The 18,993-nt window shown below is 40.8% G+C and overlaps 1 protein-coding gene and 1 long non-coding RNA gene across 8 annotated transcripts in view; one reads left to right on the forward strand and one right to left on the reverse strand.

Annotated features, from left to right (window-relative positions):
- Positions 1-7,111, reverse strand: part of LOC309514265 — a 29,961-nt gene extending 22,850 nt beyond the window's left edge. For 2 of the 5 annotated variants that reach the window (XR_014211847.1, XR_014211849.1), the window contains exons 1-2: positions 5,665-6,358; positions 2,048-2,271 (exon numbers count right to left, since the gene is read on the reverse strand). This is a non-coding gene — a long non-coding RNA (uncharacterized lncRNA). The other 3 variants (XR_014211848.1, XR_014211850.1, XR_014211851.1) reach the window with 3 other exon arrangements.
- A 5,362-nt stretch (positions 7,112-12,473) lies between these two features.
- The window catches only part of NIPBL (NIPBL cohesin loading factor), a 124,647-nt gene continuing 118,127 nt past the window's right edge, over positions 12,474-18,993 (forward strand). The window contains exon 1 of one of the 3 annotated variants that reach the window (XM_082241724.1): positions 12,474-12,978. The gene's annotated coding sequence lies outside the window, so the exon portion shown is untranslated. The remainder of the gene's footprint in view (positions 12,979-18,993) is intronic. The other 2 variants (XM_082241723.1, XM_082241725.1) reach the window with 2 other exon arrangements.

Here is an 18,993-nt window from a genome sequence, read left to right on the forward strand (position 1 = left end):
TGCCGTAAACTAGTGTTTCTGGGGGAATAATAATTGTGAGCACTTTTACAAGGCTTTTAAAATAGTCCTCAGTTTCTTATATGGCTTATTTATACACCACACTTTCTGAACAAATAAAAATTACTGCTGAAGGAAGTCACTAAAGGGCTATTACTATTTAAAGTACGTACTTTTGTCAACATTTTATCTACTTTCAACAGACATGGCTATTCCTTAAAATAATATGATGTATAATAGAAACAGCTATTAATCACAATATGTAATTATAAAGATGTACTGCCAGACCAGTACTTAAATGTACCATTGAACCATTATTTAAACCTCATTGGAATTAATGAGGAGTACAGAATAATATTTAAATTGTGTAAAAGCTCAAATTCTTGTCACCTTTTTGCCTCTCTCAGTATTAAAACTTTTATTCAGAAGTATGTTGCCAACCTCACAGATTATCAGATACTATCTTGGAATATGGCTGCAAGGAGAACCCATACTGATTTCATTAGACATTGAGTTAATGAGTTTTGCTATACTTCAGTGGATCTAGTGACAAATAGGTATAGCTTCCTAGCATTTATAATTAATATACTGGGAATCCATGGCTTTCTGTATGTATGATATTCAGCAACATACACATTCAGATTATATGCTTTTGATGACACACTCTTTGATAACATGCTATGGAAGGAAGAGCATAAACAATCTGAGTGAATAGTGAAAAAATCACTGATACAGTAATTGTATTCTCCAGTGTCTTAAATTGGTGGTTTTCAAACTGTTCCTAAGAACCCTGGGATTCCTCGGGATCTTCTCAGGAGGTTCTTAGTGTGAAAATCAGCAATGTCAGAAAGACATCTTATTCACCAGTCCTGAACTTCCTCTATGACCGTGGAAGGGGGACCTGTCACTGACTTCAGTTCCCATCAGCTCCAGCCAGCATGTTCAGGGATGATGGGAGTTGTAGTCCAGCAATATCTGCTGAGCTGTAAATTCCCCACCCATATCCTACAATGTTTTATATTGAGAAAACACTGGACACATTATAGTGATCAAGAGTCCATTTTGAGGATGAGCAATTACCTAAACCTTTGTGGCTTCACTGGCACTCTAGAACAGGATAGCAATGTAATGCTCTCCAGATGTTGTTCTATTACAATTCCCATCAGCCCCAGCCAGCATAGCCAATGGGTCAGGGATGAAAAGAGTTGTAGTCCAACAACATCTGGAAGACAAAATGTTGGCTATCCCTGTTCTAGAATGTGTTCTAGAATGCTTCGCCACATATAGGGCTACTGCAAGCAGGACCCAGCAACAAAATTATGCAGTATGGAGAGCTTCTGTTCATGGTTTCAGCGACTCCATTCCATTCTTCCTTCCAGTTTCCTGTCCCGTCCCCCCCAACTGACCCCGAAGTCTGTATTTAGTGTCTAGTGAGCATTCTCAGTCCTCATTGACTTGGGTTTCTTCCTCCATTTTTATGTTTTTTTAGGGCAGGTACTACATTAAAGTCATTGATTTCTCCGTTGATGTCTATAGCTATCTTAAATTCCTTTGAACATTTTCAAATCACTTTTTGGTGTGGAGCAGGAATAATAATAATAATTTTATTATTTATACCCCGCCCATCTGGCTGGGTTTCCCCAGCCACTCTGGGCGGCTTCCAACAGGATATTAAAAACACACTAAAAGGTCAACATTAAAAACTTCCCTAAACAGGGCTGCCTTCAGATGTCTTCCAAAAGTCAGATAGTTGTTTATTTCCTTGACATCTGATGGGCATTCCACAGGGGGGCGCCACTACCAAGAAGACCCGCTACCTGTTTCCCTGTAACCTCACCTCTCGCAGTGAGGACTAGTCCTGTCCTATGACAACTTGCAAAGGTTGTAGTACTCTGAAAATGCCACAGCTTGTCTTTCTACACCATTGGTTTTGCTTTATTTATTTGACATTTCTGCCTCCTCCTCCCCCCAGTTGGCATGTATGGCATTATCTCATTTTATCTCCACAACAATTTTGTGTGGTAGGTTAGGGAAAGAGGTCATGACTTACCCAAGGCTATGCGGTGGCTTTGTGACTAAGCAGGGACTTGAATGCGGGTCTCACCCACTCTTGCCCAACATTTATCCACTTCATCCAAGTTGGTTCTTGTGGTAGTTATCAAGATTATTTGATGAATGCAAATCTTCTCTCTAGAAGGTGGATGTCACTACAAAGCTAGCAGAAGTGTTGATATATTTGCAATCAATGTTTCCCATCATAGAACGGGGATTTCCCTAATCAGAAGGTATAAATATAGCATTGAGTTGGTGAACCATTGCAGCTAAGAATATGAACAATGAACTTAGGTCCCCTGCTTCAAATTTCACCTTGGCCTTAAACTCACTAGGCTACATTAGGCAAACCACAACCTCTCAGCCTCTGCCCTGCATCTGCAATATGGGGATAACTGACCTACTTAGAGAGTTGTTTTAAGAATAGGGTATGAAACAATTCACCCATGGAAGGTGTTTTAATCTACTTTAGTTTGTTATTTTGATCCAAATGGGAATATATTGCTTTTCTATAACTTCTGTAACTTATAAAACCATTTTCCATCTTAAAACTATTTTCCATCATCAGCCTAGATAGCTCAGTTGGTTAGAGCATGGTGGTGACAACGCCAAAGTTGCAGGTTCGATCCTCATATGGGACAGCTGCATATTCCTGCATTGCAAATGTTGGACTAAATGATCCTCAGGTTTCCTTCCAACTCTATGATTCTAATAAATTTTTATCTTGTTTCATAAACCTATGTAGTCTCAGCTTGCTATAAGCACTCTCATGCCTGTAAACCATACCTTGTGTTGCCTTGAGAGGCTTCAGGGAGACCCCAGGGGAGAGTTTAGGCTGATTCATAAGGGGTAGCCTGGTATATACACTCTCCCCTTTTATCTGGCAGCAATGACTTGTTTAAAGTGGAAGAGTGGACTGAGCATAGGGCTACACTGTTTGCTAGGAACACTTTCCCCTTGGACGGCACAGGACGTAGGGTGGCCCACCACTTCTCATACTCCCTTGCCAATACCCCTTTCCCTGAGTTGCGCAGGAAATAGGAGATCCTGCAGGAGGCACCATCACAATGGTATGCAATGTGCTCTGGGATTCTTCAGGTGAGCAAAACTCTGGTTCGCCAGAGCAGCGATGTCACGCTGGCCACGTGACCCGGAAGTGTCTTCGGACAGCGCTGGCCCCCGGCCTCTTGAGTGAGATGGGCGCACAACCCTAGAGTCTGGCAAGACTGGCCCGTACGGGCAGGGGTACCTTTACCTTTACGTTATGTATCTTCAGGTAGAATCATGAGTGCTGATAGCATCTTTATCTGTTTAACATTATAGCTGGGAGCTGTTATGCTCTGAAGCTGCTCACTGGCACTGTCTGTCAAACCCACTGCCTCAGCTTTCAAAAAGCTGTACTTGTCAGTTTTCATATTATGCACATATCACATGGTAAATCAAATGGTTGAAGAAAAACAATCAGTACCACCACCACCCCTCAAAAAATCCCCAGATTTTGTTGCCAAGCTGTGGTGATTCAGCCAAAGCAGAAGACCTATGAAACATTATAAAAGGCAAAGGGACCCCTGACCATTAGGTCCAGTCGTGACCGACTCTGGGGTTACGGCACTCATCTCGCTTTATTGGCCAAGGGAGCCGGCGAACAGCTTCCGGGTTATGTGGCCAGCATGACTAAGCTGCTTCTGGCAAACCAGAGCAGCGCACGGAAACGTCATTTACCTTCCTGCCAGAGCGGTACCTATTTATCTACTTGCACTTTGATGTGCTTTCGAACTGCTAGGTTGGTAGGAGCAGGGACTGAGCAACGGGAGCTCACCACGTTGCGGGAATTCGAACCACCGACCTTCTGATCAGCAAGCCCTAGGCTCTGTGGTTTAACCCGCAGCGCCACCTGCGTCCCCATTAAACATTATAGAATGGTATAAAAGCATATGTGGGGTTTTCTTTTTTAAGCCAGTTTGCCTGTCACTTGCTCTCACTGCTCATTTGTACCTGTGGATCTCCTTTATCAGGACAGTTAAGGATTTAACATTCCATACAACTGCTACTAGCACTGATTATTTTTCATATTGTAATGGCAGGTTAGATACTTCACAAAACAACAAATGATGTGCTCCCTCTTCTATTTCAACCCCCTTTCACAAAACTCTACTTTCTCTACCCTTCATGCTCCCCATCCATCACTGTGGTTATTGCTTCAGTTAGAAGTGAGACTGCGGCCACATAGAACGTTTTCATTAGATTGTATCACCTATATACGGACTGTTGGCAATTTAGACTGCAATTCAAAGTCCACTTACCCATGAATAAGCCCTACTGAATTCAATTGGACTTACCTCTGAGTAGACATGGTTCAGATTGCAGCTTGAATGATGAGACCTTGTTGGAGGGGTTTGTCAAACATTTGGACATTGGAAAGAGTATAAATGCAAAGTATAATTAAGCCATACTAGTAACCTTTGATGACAGGTGTTTAGGCCCTGCTCCAGGTTTTAGGAACCCTGGATGAGTTTCTATTGGTGGTACTGCCAGACTTCCCCTCTCCCAAACAAGTAAACAGTCAGGTAGGCTGTTGGCAGTGATGTAAAGAGCTAGGAGACAAGTGACCACTGATTAGCAGCTTGTAGCTGACACATTTTATCTTGCACAGCACTGTTAGAGATTAAATGTGGCAGCTGCCAGGCACCCACCTGAGCTAAGTATCCCTTTAGCTCCCAGGCCATTACAGTGATACCCTGGCAGGTAAGCACACCTGGTGGAATCGCTGCCAAGTGATGGCTGGGGATGGTGACAGACATCCAGGCAAAGCATCAGCTCAGCTATCCCCTGCTGGAGTGTGTGGATGGTAGCAACTGCTCCCGTATGCTGAACACCAATGCTGGGCTTGTAGATGCTGGCCAAAAAACTTCAGTATTTTTTTTTAAGATTCACATTCAATTTTTAAAAGACTATCCTAAAAGAGTATAGTGGTTAGAGTGTCAGACTAGGGCTCAGGAGACCCCCATTCAAATCCCCCCTCAGCCATGAAGCTCACTAGGTCTCCTTGGCCATTCACTATTTCTCCGCCTAACAGGGTTATTATTAGGATAATGGGGGGGGGGCGACCCTCAACACTGTCTTGAGATCCTAGCAGGAAAAGTGAGATGTGAAAATCTAATAAATAAAATGGGGGATAAAGAAATAAAAAACTCTGAGGAAAGTTAGATGAAAACGAATTATTCCATCTCTAATACATGTTAATACCCCCCCTACATATTTGTAGTTATTTATAATATCCAAAGGGATGTCAAAAGATTTGAGTTTTCCCCACCCCATTAGCTGTGGCTGTTCATATGCCATGTGTTCTGCTAAAGTAAAAGGAATTACCAATCACCTCTCATTTATTGTTTATTATAATTAAACTGAAGTCAGTTTTACACAAATATCTGCAGTTTCCCCTTCAGTGATTTGAAGTTACAGGTACACAATTCATGGAATATAGCCTAACAGCTCAGTCCTCTGTCTTTCCCAGATAAAAAGTCCCATAATGTTCAGTGGGACTGACTGTTGCCAATTGTGGCTAATGAGCTGAGCCTGACTTGAGATTAGACTCCATTTCTTAGTGGCACTTACTTTTGAGTAAACAAGCATGGGATCAGGTTGCACGTCTGATATGAATTACAGTACTGGGTACTAGACTTTTCATCCTATTTTCTTAATTTACTTTTTAAAGAACTGAAACTTAGTTAATGGGAGATATAAAGCACTGTCTGCCTAAGGAAAATGTGTCCCAGTGGTGATATTAGACAAAAAGCATGAAAAATGTTTTTCAGAACACTAGAGTGCATAAAGCATTAATGAACATTAATGTCTAGAACTGCATATATTACATGAAAAAGGATGTGTATGTGTTTAAATTACAAATCACATTCTTTATGTTGTTATGGCTTTTTGGGTTTATTCTTTTTAAAATAGCAGTTCTGTTTTTTAAAAAATCGCATCATGGAGTGACATATATTTCTGAATACACAAATTAATGTTTAAAAGATTATGAGAATCTTTAAAAGCCAATAATTTCTTTAAAATCTCATATTAAGTGTGATCTAGCTGTCTGATTCTTGGGTTCTGTAAGCTTTGGCACAACAGAAGAAACAGAATCATTTCTCTTCATACTCCTGAGAGAAACTTCACTGGACCGTACCATTACCCAGATAAAAAAGGAAGATGACTTATTGTTATCCATTAATTTGCATATTTCTTTTTTTAAAAACGTTATAAATGAATCCATAATATCATTGTAAAAATGTTAAAGTATACATCTATGAAATAAAATGGTCAAACCTGAGGTAAATATTTGAGGGCAAATATGGACTCTTTCCTAAAAGGAGTTTAGTGGCCTAGTCCGTTGTCTGAGGGGAATAGAAAGGCGAAGGATTTCTTCAAGTCAAAGGGCCACTCTGGAAATCTTACAGGGCTTCATAGCTATATCTTAGGAGACTTTATGAGTCCCTCTTAATTATTTTGAGGATATAGTATATTGTAAAGTCTGTTGGGAGCGCCATTTGACATCAGTATCACTATTCCCCCCCCCCCCGCCCTACAATTCAAGCAAGGGTAATTTCCAGATTTTCTTCATGATAATGAGATAAAAAAAGGGAACTATCAAGAGAGACATTTGCTTAAATGTTGTTCACTGCTTTGCGTATTTGTAATTAAAAGGTGGTTTTGAAGTGTATTTAATGAGCAAGCATTAGATATTCAGCCCATATGAGAGACAAGGATTATCTTCTGAGTAATTGATGGCAATGAGCAGGTGAGGAGAGTAATTTCTAAACACACCTAATATAAACTGAGTAAAACACATAGTTGTGGTGGTTTAAAAAAAATGATTAATCACGTGAAATTAGTTCTCTGAAGTCCTATGGGGCAGTTGTTCTCTTAATCCTTGCTAAATTCTATAGGATTTAAATATTTTGGATTTTTTTTAAGGGTACTCTGAGGAGATGTTTGGCTGGATCATATGGGTTTACCTAATGATGGGTCTTTTGTTTATGTGCTTCCAGAATGGCTGAAAACTTTAATAATGTGGTGCTATGCATGTCTACTCAGAAGTAAGACCCATTAAGAAACATTAAATTCAATGGAGCTTACCATCAAGCAAGTGTATATAGAATTTCAGACTTAAATCAAGTCAGGACTTTAATGTTTGTATGTTGTTTTATTGTATATTTGAATGCTGCTTATTTTTTATGATATTATGCAATCTAGAATTTTTCTCAGATAATAAATTTTAAGGTACTAGATGCAGAATAGACTCACTGAAATGAATGGACAAGTTACTGGACTCGATTTATTTCAGTACATCTACTCTGAGAATGACTAAAATCTCATCATTATTAGCAATTGGTGACTGGTTTTTCATTGTTAAAGGGAAATTGAGAGTAGGTTATAAGCATTGTTATCGCATGTTAAAACTTTTAAACATTCTATTTTAGGTATGATTACTTAAAACATAGATTTACAGTGCATCATTTATGTGGAAGAATAATCACAAATTTATGACAAGGTAAGGAGGAAGCAAGAAAAGGTAAGAAAATACAAATGTTTTTCTGCCCGAAACTTCCAACATTCAGCTTCATAGGATGGCCCCAAGTATTATGAGAAAGTGAGAAAAAATTCACTTTCTCCACACTATGCATAATATAATGTCTCCTAATAACCCTTCTTTTTCAAACTAAAAAAGCCCAAAATGATGTTTTCAACACAGGGGAATTGCTCCAGCCGCTTGATAATTTCAATTGTCCGTTTCCAGTTGCATGAGTTCAGGAGAAGGTGTTACCGCTCACCCCCCGGGCATGGAGGGTGATAAAGTCGGCCCAGGCCCAAGGACATGATAGAGTCCTACTCTTTCTCATGTGATACTAATTGTGTGGGGAAATTAAATGTCCAAAGAGGGCTATTGTATTCTAAAAACATTACACCATGACAAATGGGAGAATGTGTGAAAAATGCAAAAAAATTAATATTTTTTCTGCTCCGCTGCATGAATATTTTGACATATCTACACAAAGTAACTATGAAACTATCTTAGATAACACTCATTCTTATTACTTTAAATTATTCCATTAACCCAAGTATTTCCTAAACTTGCAAAACGCTATACAAATGCAAATTAATCACCTTCAATTCCAGATTATATTCCAGTCTAAAAAGCTATTTGTTGATACATTTGTACATGTAAGGCAAGCAAAGCAGGTATGCAATGAGTGAAAACCTTATTATAAAATATTGGACATGTAGGTTTGTACCAGTCAAGTTGTCACTGTAGTAGTCGAAAAGCATTAGAGTAGTATATGGATTAGCTATTCACCATCTAAAATAAGTTAAATGTATTTGAACTTGTTAGTCTCTATGGTGCTAGAAAACTCTTTGTTGCACTTAAATTGCTCCATTTGTATCCCAGGGTTAGAACAGCATTTTATCCTGTGAAATTGCAAATTCCAGTGGGTTAGCTATGTTAGTGTATAAAAGCAAATACAAAAAGGATCATGTGACACCTTAAAGACTAAAAAAGTATTGTGTTCATGAATGCTGTTGCCTGAGTCTTTGCCTTTAAAGTAAAAGACTATTATTTTTGCAAGCTAGGCTTGGTTAACTTGCCCAAGGCTACACTGTGAATTTCAGAGTCAAGTAAGAATTTGAACCCAGATTTTGGTATCCCAACTCAGCACTCTCTTAGAGAGGGTATTACTCATTATGTACTATTGATACCACTGGTGTAATGTTTCTGACATCTAGAAGTAACAAAAGGCTCAGTAGTTTAGACCAGGGGTCAGCAACCTAAGGCCCATGGGCTGGAAGCAGCCCGCAGAGGTCGTTCAACCGGCCCACGAACAGAGCTGCCCGCTCACGTGCTGCGATAAACTGGCGCAGTGTGGCATGGGGACCCGCTTCTGCGGTGCTGGAAATCACATCTGCGCATGCGCAGACATTCAAAATTGCGTCTGCGCAGACACAGATGCCGAAAATTGCGCGGGGGGGGGGGGTTCACAATCCAGCCCACGGAGGGATCTCTGCCGGCCCGATCCGGCCCAGGCAAGATAAACCTTGCTGACCCCTGGTTTAGACCACAGCACCACCCACTTGGTGGTTTGAATCCGAGTGACGGGGTTTGTCTTGTTGCTCTGTCCCAGCTCCTGCCAACCTTAGCAGTTCAAAAGCATACCAACATGAGTAGATAAATAGGAACTGCTGCAGCGGGATGGCAAGCAGCATTTCTGTGCACTCTGGCACTTGTCACAGTGTCCCGCTGTGCCAGAAGTGGTATAGTCATGCTGGCCACATGACCCTTAATGCTGTCTGTGGACAAATGCCAGCTACCTCGGCCTGAAGGGAGATGAGCGCCGCACCCCATAGTCAAATTTGAATGGACTTAACCGTCCAGTGGTCCTTTACCTTTAGAAGTATCAATTTCAATAGAAAATTTTTTTATTGAAATTATTATATTAAATTATGCAAAAGGTATAACAAGTCTAGGAGCTTTGGTCACCAGGTATGCTCTTGATGGAAATAATATCCTTAATACATTCAGAAACAACTTTGTAAATAGGCTGTAGATCTGCAACTCATTTTATATATGATGCTCAGTACAGTATTTATGTTGTTCACTCTGCATCTAAACTTTCAGAGTGGTGCTGCTTTCTGTATTAATTACAGGGCAGCATGGATATGTTAGTGTCTGTTTCTGGATTCATTTTCAGAATGCAGGTTTGCGAATAAGGGAATTTCCTGCTAAGGTTGCCTAGAAATAACTCAAAGGTTTTCTGGGCTTTTTGTGCTTTTTCCACAGGAGGGCACAATTTGGCTCTTTACATTTATACTTAGTATGAACAGTCTACATTTTAAAAAGGAAATCCTGACTGCACAAGGCAAAGTGTATCGGAGCAGATATTTTTTTGGATCTGCCTTATTAAAATATATTAATATTTCAATATCTGAGAAAACCACATTTAACTAAACTTGTTTTGTTATAGTCTTCAAACTATGTTTTAATGTATAGACCTGACTGAATGAAAACCTGTAGAGGGTGGTACTACTCAGAGTAGACCCACTGAAATTAATGAATATGACTAAGTTAGGTCCATTAATTTACTTAGGTTTATTTAAGTAACACCCTAAATTTAAATTTAAGAGCACAACTACATACGGTTTATGACCAAACAAGTATTTAGCTTGTAAATAATTTACAGATGAAATATGAGATTAATTCTTATGCTTTTTTTGCAACATACATTAAATTGCCCACAAATACTTTTTACCAACATTTTTCTCAGAATACATCTTATGTGAAGAAATTAAATTCATAACATTTCAAGCTCTATTTTATACAAGACAAGTATTCTGGATTTTTTAACAAAAAAATTCACCATACCATAATTCCTAAACATATAGTAAATGGAGAAAATGGAGAAATACGTTACCCCTAAGTTTCTGCACTGAAACAATCTGCTTGTGGGTATACTACTGCTTTGGTATCTAGGACCTGCTACCTGTAATAATACTTGAAAACACATACAATTTTAAAAAGTTAGTGTCTTCTCTACAAACTGAAAATATTTTTCAGGATAAATGATACCTAACACGTTTTGATCACTACCTGGCAAATATGTCTAATTTTGTCTTTACTAAATCTCTTTGAAACAAATGAAACTGAATTTTCATTGCTTTGACTTGAATGTCCAGTATGATCCTACACATATTTAGTCAGGAAGTCCTACTGTGTTCAGTGGTAATCATTCCCAGGTAAGTGTGTATGGCATTAGTCATGACTACCGTAACTGTAGCAGGATTCTAGGTCTTTAAATCTGGAGTATATGTATATTTATTTCCTTATATTCAAAGACTTACAATCCAGAATGTTACAAGTAGCTAAAATCATATTCCTATAGCACAATATGCATATACTTAAAACTATACCCATCTACACACAAGAACATCTTGTTTGTATGTGCTCTTTTGAAACAGGGCCATAGTGCCTAATTTCTAGCAGCGGCTGGCCCTGGATTACTGCATTCAAACAACTACATGAGGTTGAGCTCTGAGCATTATGGAAAACTGACTCTAGTAGAAATACTGTATTTAAAAAATAGCACCTTGATTATATTGGGGGGGTTTGAGAGCTCCAAAGCACTGGAAAAAAGCAGGCATTTAAGCCAATTTATATGAATTCCACTTCGTTCCTATTCCATAATCTCACAAACTAAAACAATTTACCTGAAGAGAAAATACTGTAGATAGGCTTTCAAGTCCGTCAATGTCCCCTTCTTCCAAGGCTGCTTTCTCAACCCATTATTACACTATTTGCAAGAAATCTGTCAACAACCATCTCAATTTTCCAGCGAAGGAGCCTTCATTTCAATATCACGGATTCCCCCCCGAACGCTATTTCAGAAAAAAACGGTTTTGGAAAAGCATGCCCATCTGGAAACCAGAATTTTCAACAGTGAGAACTTCAAATCCGACGATATGGCGATCCAGGATCAACACCTTATAAAAGCACACATGCAAACACGAACGAGAAATTTAATAAAAGAAAACCAGGCGTAAGCGGAAACAAGCTTCCAATATTCCATCTGGATATGAAAGAATGCAGCAGGTATTCCCCCACCACCCTTTTCTAAATTTCCACTCATCCTCTTTCTTGGGAGTTCTTCGTATTTTCAATCCTCTTCATGTGGCTTTTATCATTTTTAAAAGATAGAAAAATGGACAATTTATTTTGCTGAAGTATTTCCGTCGTGTGCCTCATCTTGACAGTTCGTAGATCTTCTCCTCGTAACATCAGGCCTTTATTTACAAACTCCAGCCTTCCGTATATACATACAGCAAAAGAAAGGAGTGGGGGAAAGAAAGAAAAACGGATAAAAAGAGAAAAGCAAAGCACCCATATACGCAACTCGGAGCTGCCATCAGCTGTCTGCGCGGCGACGCAGACTGAAGAGCCTCCCCGGCGAGTGCATGGATGGATCTCTCAGCTTAGGGAGGCAGGAAAGCAGTGAGCAAGCGAAACAGAAGCAGCAACAGAAGAAGGAGAGGGAGAGAGAAAAAGGGGAGGTTGTTGGTGTTTGGCGCCGGTGGAGGGAGTCATTCCTACAGCTGCACTTCCGGTCGGCATTTTGTTCTGAGAGGGAGCGAGACCGACGCTCACATTCACGCAGGCTCCTTTTCCCCTCTCTCTCTTCTCTCTCTCCTCCCTCCCCATCTCCTTCCTCCCCGGTACCGACTCACCGTGGCCTAAGCAGTCCCCTCCCTGCCCCGCCCCACCCGCCCGCGTACACAGAGGAGGCGGAGAGGCGGCGGCGGTGGTGACGGCGGCGGAAGAGAAGGAACAAGCCGCGGCAGAGGAGATTCCCCCTCCTCCCTCCCTCCCTCCCGCTCGCTCGCTCCTCTCCTCCCTCCCCTCCCGGGGTTGGTCGGTCGGTCGGTCGGTCGTTCGGTGCGTGAGGTGTTTATCGAATCCGGCTCGGCCCCGGCCCGTGTGGATGTTGGCGGCGTGAATCGGGCTTGGTGGGAGGACGACGGCAAGGAGGGGAAGGAAGAAGAAGAAGAAGAGGAGGAGGAGGAAGAAGAAGAAGAAGAGGACGGCGGCGGCGGCGGGGAGGACGGCAAAGACGACGGCGGCGGCGGCGACTTAAGGGATTCGCTTCGGCCGCTCCCGCCCGTCCCCGGCTCTACATGTTCGCTGCACTGAGGAGGAGACGGAAGAGGAGCCAGCCCCCCTCCCGGCCCGGATTATTGTTGTTATATTATCTCCCCTCCTCCTCTCGCTCCGCGGCGGCCCAGCGGCGGATCCTCTGAGGAGGGAGGGGGGCGGATTTTTCTCCTTCCTCCTTCCCCCCCCCCGCCACCGCTTGGCTTTCGGTTGGCTTCAGACGGTGTTTTGCTCAGGTAAAAGCCCCCCCTCTTTCCCCCCTTTCAGGTTTCTCCTCTTCTCCTCCGCGAAAGGGAAGCCGCGAGCTGGGCCTCCTCTTAGGCGAGGCGGCCCAGTCAGGGGAATTAGCCTTTTCGGCCGGTGTGGGAAAAGGGAGAGGAGTGGGGCGGCGGGGGTGAGGGGAAGAGAAATAATGAGTGGCAGCCGAGGGGTGGGGGGTGTTTTCACGTTTGCCTCCGCCTCCGCCTCCTCCCGGGGTTTGGCGGAGGAGAGAATGGTTTCTGCCGAGCTGCTGGAGGAGCCCAAGCCCGGAGGAGGGCGCAGGCCCAGCGGCCAGCGCGTTCACTCCAGCTCGGGGATTAGAGAGGCGAGGTGGCTCCTGTGTGACAGGCCTCGGCGCCCGAGAGCAAGAGCGGGGAGGAGGAAACAATACAGTTGGAGCAGAGGCTGGGGCACCGAACCTGTGCCATATTTACAACTTCACACCGGCGGGCTGAGCTGAGGGAGGAAGGAGGGGAAAGAAAAGGTCCCAGCCAAATCGCGCGGGGTGGCGGGGAGAGAGAGACGGGCGCTCCCACGCGCTCCCTGTGTATGGTTGGCAGCAACTATGTTTCCTTCGAACCTTCCTTGCTCAATCCCGACGGTTCAGATAGTTGGAGTGTACACGGTAAATTTGTTTGGCTGGAGAGGTGATTAATTGTCGCTGGCTCTGTGCAAGGCCTTTCGAATGCGTGCACTACTACTACTGCTACTACTACTGCGTTGATAAAATAAAAGCCCTTTCTGGATGACTGACAGAACGCAAACACCTGCCCAACTCTCAACGTACACAGGCTGCAGCGTATGCCACCTTTATTTCCCTTTTTTCCATCTCGCTTTCCATAAAAAGATAAATAGTTAGCTGTTGTTGCTCCATGGGAAGTAAAACGTTGATACTTTGCAACGACGGATGCCTAAACATCTATGTGGTTGATTGCCACTGTAAAGGCCAAAAACCTTAAATTTGGAATCTCCTCATCAATTGTAGTTAAGCCTGCGGTCCTAAAACATACATGTTGAAGGAAGTGCTACTGAAGTCGATGCAGCATACTTCTGAGTAAACATGTTTAGGATTGGGCTGAGAAATGGGTCAAAATTGTGCAGAATTAGACTGAAGTTTTAATATTTTAAAAACGAAAGTAGATCAATTTCAAATCCATAGGTATTGATTGCGTCCAGGCTGTTTGTGTAATTGGGTGATGCCTCTGTCACTTATCTGAAAGTTTGTTAAGCCTCCTAACATTAAATGGTAGCATATGTAGCATTTTAAAAGATACGTATAGAATATTTTGGAAATTATAGATTTATAAATGTTGTTTTAATAGAATGGAATTGTTCCACATAGCTATGAAGAACTGCATTTCATCTGGTTGTGATAGCTATTTTTATATTGCTAGTTGCCAAATGATGTCTTTCAATGATGGTTAGAGCATAGCAACATTTCATAGTGCTAGCTTTCATGATGTTGTAAGTGTTGTATTTGTATTGGAAGTTAGCTGTTATTTAGTGCTTCTCATAAGTAAAGTAACTTTTGTTGTTGTTCATAGAGTACTATTGTGCATTTATGGCTCCTCATACATGTTAATATAGTGACGTTAATATAGCTGTCACACAGAAGGCGTGTTTTTAATGCTGTGAATCTGTGTAGTAGTCAGCAATGTGTCCGTGATTTGTATTGGTCAGGCAGCAGTTTGAATTTTAAAAAGCTTGAAGATCCTGCTGAGCCCCAAACCTGGCCTCCCTCCCTCCCACTAATCTGCCATTCCTGTCTTTGTGCTGCCTGGGCCTGTTAGACACTGTTTGCAACAGGGCCTCAGGCCTATATGCACTGGAGAGGAACCATTTTCAGTTTGAAAAAGCAGCTTTTATTTCTGAACTTTATGAATTGCTGAGTGAGACATGTCGTTTCTAATTGTGCCCGTGTGTGTAACTGAATCTTTGTTTTCCCTAAGCTGTGGTGTATGTAGAGGCATAGGTCTAGTTTACAGGAAAGAAAGGACTGTATGGAAAATAGTTGTACTTGACTGTTTTTCATCATCAGAAAGCGACACTAGATCTGATAATTCTTTTGTCACTTAAGTTACACACAATATGATTTTGTTTAAATTGCGAGATGTTTCGGATCACAATTTGTATAATTCCAGCAAGTTATTTATTTTAGTTCAAGATTTAATTATGAACTAATTTCCTATAGCCACACATTCTCCTACTGCTGTCTTTCACTTTATTCAAATATTTTGTGTGTTTTGAAGGTGATCATGTAATATATGGGATATGGAAAATTCAGCAGACTTTTTCTACATGTATGCTATGATTTGTATTATAATTTGACCATATTTTTATTTTTATTTATATGAGATTACAAAGTTTCCAGCTTTTTAAAAAAATACCAAGCAGTGGACAGAAAACTTAAAATAGTCTCTAGAAATACTGAACAATTATTTCTTCATTGAATTTCTTGGTTAAATATGTGTGATTAGGATGCCTTAGCTAATAAGCAAATCTTTGTTTCTTGCTTCCTAAAAATTTATATATGATGTACACTTTCCATTTTTTTAGTTCTTGAATAGTTTTTTTAATGAAAAGTTCATAAAATAAAATAAGTGCTAAAACACTTATTGTACTTTGTTTTAACAAAGTATAAAACATATCTAATTTTGCAAATCTATAATCTTAAATTGAAACTGATTCAGTTCTGTTAAAATTAATGAAAAGGAGATGGTTCATATACTGGGTTGTGAATAGGATTTTACTTGTGTAAGCCTTATATTTTATCAAAAAGACACTGCTCTCCCCCCCCCCCCCAAATTTCTCTAAGCATTTGGGAATGGTGAATGTGTTTTTGAAAACTGCACATATAGGGATGCATTTAAATGGTATGTAAAACTTTAAATTGTGTCACAGGTAACTGCATTTTAGCAGAGTATTACATATATTCTATTTTTAATAGTTTTAATTTAAGAAAAAAGTTAACAAATTAGTTTAAACCTTTATTCTAACATTGGAGCTACACATTCTGGCACTACCATATGCCCACACACTTTTGCTCCCCATTTACTTTGTTGAAATGACATACATTCTAACTGCATGGATTAAGTGTGGAATCAGTGCCATATATGCACTCAATCTAGGTCAAGGACAATGCCCCTTTATTGTATCTGGTGCCCAGGACAATGCACTTCTAATCCTAAATGGGCAATAAGATGTGCCCATTCACATCTTGTATACTTTATACATATGATGAAACTAGTTAATGCTGAGTAGGGTGAATAATTTACTGTGAATGAAATTATTTCATTAACCTACATTGGCATTTTTAGAGATTAGTAATTTAGTGTTATACTGTGCTTTGCAGTATAGAAGTCTTGATTGGACTTAAGTATGCAAGTTAGTGATTCTTCGAAATGCTTCTTAAGCATTGGTTCTGAACAGATCTGCTTAGAAATAGGTTCCATTGGAACTGGTGTGACTTGCTTCCATGTTTTCATGTCAGAATTGGAGTTTTCCATTGTAAGGCATTTGTATATATGACTGTGGATAGGGCTGGGGAAATTGCATGGGTTGGATGCAGAATTGCTCTTCCATTATCTGAAAGTCTTCTGTTAGAGGAAGAGGGGAGGTGATATTTGCCCATTTCCCACCCACCAGCCACCATCACTTCATTTTCCCAGGGAGACTCCTGACCTTCCAGAACAGATGTTTTGAAGGTACAGATGACTGCAGGGGGAATTAGCAAAAATAATCTCACCCTCTTTTGCCTTCAAAAGCATCCAGTTAGCATAATTCCATTCTGCTGCAAGTTTGCATGAGCTTAGGAACTTTTTAGCCCTGCTGAAAGCTTGGGGCTTAAATTTGCATTGACTGCTAAATATTGCTGAAGTTTGGGAATAATAATAATTTTTCAAATAAGTTGAGTGTGGTAGTTTTCTTCATAGCATTCTTGGTTTTAGATTTTCCAGACTTACTATTTTGTTTCCCCAGATGTAGGTATTGAAAAATTAGGCGTTTCACCAGGCTTGGAAATGACACAAGTTGCTAGTGCAGTACTCAGCAAAAGTTTTACTAGCCTGTCTGTCACTGCCTGAAAGCAAAATGAAGAAACTAACTTCTGGTTTACAGAGCTCCCCTGCCTGATCACCTTCTGGAATTTATTTTACTTATTTATAAAAAATATCAATGAGTTGCCTTTTGGTCAAAAACAGCTTGCAAGGCAGGTTATAGTTTATTTATTTTTAAATAGCTTCTAATTATTAGCTTTAGTAATTAATGAGAGCAGTGTGGTGTAGTGGTTAAGAGCAGTGGACTCGTAATCTGGGGAACTGGGTTTGCGTCTCAGCTCCTCCACGTGCATCTGCTGGGTGACCTTGGGCTAGTCACACTTCTCTGACGTCTCTCAGCCGCAATCACCTCACAGAGTGTTTGTTGTGGGGGAGGAAGGGAAAGGAGAATGTTAGCTGTTTTGAGACTCCTTTTGGTAGTGATAAAGCGGGATATCATATCCAAACTCCTCTTCTTCTTCATAACCATTCTATAACAGTGCTTTAAATTTTGGGTTTTTATATCTACATATTCTTATTCAGCCTTAATTTTGAATGACTGTTGATATCACTGTCATCTAGCATTGGAGCCAAGAAATGAAAAAAAGAGCTAGGGCTAGGCTATGGAGGAGGCAGTCACTGCTCTATCATAGGAGGGTTGTATGCCACTCAGGACTTCTCCGTATGCAGCTTCAGCAGGCTAGTGGAAACTGTGCAGATGGTATAAATACTTTTTGGGGCATGGGATGTTTGGGAATTTGAGTTGTAGACCAACAGCTTGCAAGCCTGGCCTCCTGGAGGGGGTAGTAGTTGTCCCTTGAGGAGCATCTGAACTGTATGTGCAGTTGGCCAAGCACTACTGCTGGCTCTGCATGCAGCCCTAAATTAAATACTCTCCTTTGAGGCTGTGTGCACTTTTTTTTACCCTTTTCTCAAGGGTTTACAGCTCTTTAGAGGAGGTGAAAAGTAGGAAGAGCCATACTTTCAACTTAAAATGGCAGCAACTTGTCCACGCCCCCTGCTGTGTTTTCCTTTCTGCTCTCTCTTCCACCTGGTTCTGAACCAGAACACCCATAAGCTAAGATCCATGATAGCACCATACTGTTTGTCTGTAGGAAACACAGCATGTGCCTGTCTTTTCTATACCAGTATGGCTATTCACTGTGTGGAGCCTCTGAAAATGCTGCCATGTAGTAGTGTTTGAAATGTGAGCAGTGTCCGAAAACACCCCACAATGGGGGAGATTCAAATGATCAGCTTTCACCCAGGAGTTGAACCTTGGGGAAAAATAGGTTTCGCTACTCTTTGGTTTGACCCATATTTTCTAATGTTCTGGTTTAGTTCCAGTTCAGTGTCAGTTTTTGCACACTACCAAGACTAGACATTAGCTTTAAATAATAAGTAATGTGTTGTAGTACTTTAAACTAGCTCAAAAGCATTTCATGCAGATTAATGTTAGCTACTCTTATGCTTACAATGCAGCTTTTGTGCAATGCTAAATAACTTCATTTTAAAACAAAAACACATCCAGTGGGCCTTTTGAACCACTCCCTCCAATTTCCACTGCAGTCCTTGGATCATTCAAAAAGCTGTCCTTGATAGTAAGGGGTGCCTCTCAAGTAAAGCTCGAGCTGATTGGATGGAAAAACTGGAATACTTTGTGTGCCCATAATTGCTTATGTACGTGAATAGTATCTTTTGTTTTCAGTTGCTTGTGTGCATCAATATATATATATATATTTATTTATTAAATTTGTATGCCAATCCTCATCCATAGATTTCAGGGTGCCTCACAACATAAAGTTACAATATTAAAACCACAAAATGCATAGTAAAAATAAGAGCAACAACAAATCAAGAATCCTCCCTTCCACAACACATTTGAAAGGGCATCAGATATCAATCAGCCAAAGGCCTGGTTGAAGAGGAATGTTTTTTCCCCTGGTAGCTAAAGGT

Source organism: Podarcis vaucheri (genome assembly GCF_965113315.1).
Source record: "Podarcis vaucheri genome assembly, chromosome: 11".
Taxonomy (NCBI): Eukaryota; Metazoa; Chordata; class Lepidosauria; order Squamata; family Lacertidae; genus Podarcis; species Podarcis vaucheri.